This window comes from Nannospalax galili, unplaced genomic scaffold, assembly GCF_000622305.1.
Source record: "Nannospalax galili isolate Female #2095 unplaced genomic scaffold, S.galili_v1.0 scaffold794, whole genome shotgun sequence".
NCBI classification, from domain to species: Eukaryota; Metazoa; Chordata; class Mammalia; order Rodentia; family Spalacidae; genus Nannospalax; species Nannospalax galili.
The window spans coordinates 456,850-460,337 of record NW_008334566.1 but is presented as its reverse complement, the minus strand read 5'-3'; the positions used below and the strand labels follow the sequence as shown (position 1 = coordinate 460,337).

The window sequence follows — 3,488 nt, the reverse complement described above, 5'->3', positions numbered from 1 at the left end:
TCATGCTGGCTGACCTCGTACCGATTTTTCTGCATTGCTCACTGATAAGCTACTGAACCAATTGTACTGAACTTCCAATAAAACATAAATAATGTTGAGCCATTTGCCCTGATCATTGGCCAAATCTTGTCTAACAAATCAATAGAATTGTCTGAGAAGTAGACAGGTAGATGTCTGGTGCCAGAGCGGCAAAAGAGGTCGGATGGGAAGAAATGAGTAATGACCACCAATGGGAGGATCTCTGGATCTGTGTCTTGCTTCAGCAAACAGTGTTTGGACAGAACAGACCCAGGTAAGCTCCTTTGTTTCCTTTTTTCCCTCTTTCTTTTCTTTTTTTAACTTCCAACCGCCTTCCAATCTCTCCAGTTGCCGCTTAGGGCACCAACGACTCCAGCCAACACCATGTCTTTGCGGTTAGCCACACTGACCATCAGCCACGACCTCCCAGGTCTGTGAGAATTATTCTACCAAGGTGGAGGCTGTGGTCAAGTGCCTGGTCAACCTGCACCTTCGGGGTTCCTACACCTACCTCCGCTTGGGCTATTTCATCCGAAAAGATGTGGCCCTGGAGGGTGTGGACCACTTCTGCCAATTGTCCCAGGAGAAGCTTGAGGGCATTGAGCGGCTGCTCAAGTTGCAGAACCAGCGGGGTGGCTGCACTCTTCCAGGATGTGCAGAATTCATCTCAAGATGAGTGAGGTAAAACCCAGGAGGCCATGGAAGCCATCTTGGCCCTGGAGAAGAACCTGAGCCAGGCACTCCTGGATCTTCAGGCCCTGGGTTCTGCCCCTACAGACCCCCATCTCTGTGACTTCTGAAAGAACAACTTCCTGGATGAGGAGGTGAAGTTCATCAAGAAGATGGGCAAACACCAGACCAATCTCTGCAGGCTGGCATGCCCCAGCAGTCACTGGGCAAGTATCTGTTTGAGCAGCTCTCCCTTAAGCACGAATAGGTCTCCATGTCTTCCTGGGGGCTGTCCTCTGCCCTGCATCAGCTGGCCTCCTGACCTCTGCCTGAACCTCTCCAGCCACTCGGCAGCTTTATAATGCCCTGGAGCTCCACCTAAGTATTGGACCAACTGAAAATAAAGCTCTTTTGAAACAGCAAAAAGAAAATTAAATAAAAAAAATAACCACCAATAGTTTTAAAATTTCTTTATCAGCTGATTAAAATGTTCCAGAATTGAATGTGGCAAATGACTGTACAACTCTGTGGATGAACAAAAACCATGAGATTTTATGCTTTAAATTCATGAAATGTATGAGAATTATATCTCAATAAAGTTTTTGAAGTTATGTTGTGTCTGAATGATTACATGGATATGCAACAAAGTTCAATAGAAAGGATGTTCTGGAAGCTTTTCATTCATTATTCCTTTTAGTTAAAAATAATATTACCCCAGAGAAATCTTAGATCAGGGGCTTTCAAGTCACGGAGGTCTGGGTTTGTTTCCCAATATTCACATTATAAATTTACTTTTCTTTCTCATTTGCATGCATGTGAGATGTGTGTATAAGTGTATGTGTTCTGTGTGGGGGAATATGTGTGTATATACAGGTATGAATACACCTGGAGGCTGTAGGTAGATATGTCTAACCCTTATTTTTTGAAGTTATGGTCTCTCACTTGAACCCAGAACTTGTAGAATATAGTTAATTTGGCTAGCCTGCTTAATCCAGAGATCCCTGACTTTGCCTTCCGGTCGCTGGGATTATAGGCAATTGATGTTTATGTTGGTTTCGGGAATTCAAACTCCTGTCTCACAGGCAGCAAGCATTTTACCTACTGAGCCACCACCCCTAGCCCAACACTAACATTTTCTTCGAATTGCTTTAATAGCTATCAGCTCTAGCATTGCTGTCTGCATTGCACATGAGCATAGCACCCTCTGCTTCCTGTGACTATTGAAACACTAAATGAGTATTAGCCACACTTGCAGTTATTTAGTAAGAACGCAGGAAGCAATGAGATTATACACTTGATAGGAGGCACTACAGTTCACACCTCCCTCTCTGAAACACTTGCTGTGATGTATTTTAAAAATCAGATAAGATAGAGATGAGCTTGAAAATCATTTCCTGGGTAGGAGACTTGGGAGTTTGCTTCTTTGCAAGAGCATTCAGAATCTTATCTAAAACAAGTGAAGCTTCACAACATTGATGCTGACTAGCACAATGACATAAACCACACAGCGTTTGCTGAATGCAGTAATACAAATGTTAAGAATTGGATTTCCTTGGGGCTGGAGAGATGGCTCAGTGGTTAAGAACACTGGTTGTTCTTCCAGAAGACCTGGGTTGGAATCCTAGCACCCACATGGCAACTAACAACTCTCTGTAACTCCAGTTCCACGGGATCCAGACAGCCTCTTCTGTCCCCCGTGGGCATTGCATGATACCGGTGCAGTTACCTACAGGCAGGCAATACATGCATACACATAAAATAAAATAATAAATAAAATATTGAAAAAGGAATTGGATTTCCTATGTGTTCATCAACTGCATGAAGTTAGTGTCACAAGCAACATAGTGCAATAGCCAGGTATAGTGGCACCAAGATTTATCATTCTGTCTTCTCAGTGTCTCCTGGTGGCATGACTGTCTACCCCAAAGCCTAGAGCTGATCATTAGAAAAGTTCCATGAAGCAATGGAAGTTCAGCAGCCAGAGTTATTTTTACATAATGCATGAAGCTGTCAAAAATTTTACTTATACAACAGATTATATACTCAAGTAAAAGTTGAATTCCTTTAACTGATTTATAGATCATCCACACTTCCAGCTCCTTTCCTTGGGGAACTCTTTCCCTCCCTTGCCTCTTGCAGTGCTATCCATGATCAAGAAAGGAAGGATTCAAGGATGCACGGTTCACCAGTTCACTGAAGAATTAATCATCTGGGTTCTATTTGGACTGTTCTTTGGAGTTTAATATGATTTGCAGATGTTCTCTGAACTAATGATTTGTACATTTAACTATGTATTTGACATTCTATTAAGGTTATCTAATGGGTATCACAAGCTAAACTCGTTTTATCTATCTGAAATTTTCATACTTATGTAAGTGCCCATTACACCCAGGTTCTCAAACCCAAACTCCAGTAGTGATTCCCTTACCCCCATCTCCCATGTGAATTGTTTCATTTTGTTTTTTAAAGCCTCTAAGTTCTTCTAAAGTATTCCTGGATAAGTCCTAGATGAATCTTCTTTTCTCTATCTTTCTTACCATTATTCCAACAATTCTTGTCCTTGTGTTATATTACCTCCTTTTATATTTTCTTTTTTTTCTCTTTCTTTCATTTGTTTTGAGATAGTCTCCTGTAGCACAGGTTAGCCTCAAACTCAGGATGTAGCTGAGGTGGGTCTTGAACTACTGCTCCTCCTTGTTCCACATCCTAGAGGCTATGATCAGTGACATGTGCCATCATGCTGGCTTGTTACATCATTTCTTGTCTAGATTTTTTATATGTATGAATGTTTTGCCTGCACA

At 41.9% G+C, this 3,488-nt stretch overlaps 1 pseudogene; it reads left to right on the top strand.

The window, feature by feature from the left end:
* The first annotated feature begins 219 nt into the window (after window positions 1–219).
* LOC103731108 lies at window positions 220–955 on the top strand (annotated as a pseudogene).
* The last annotated feature ends 2,533 nt before the right edge of the window (window positions 956–3,488 follow it).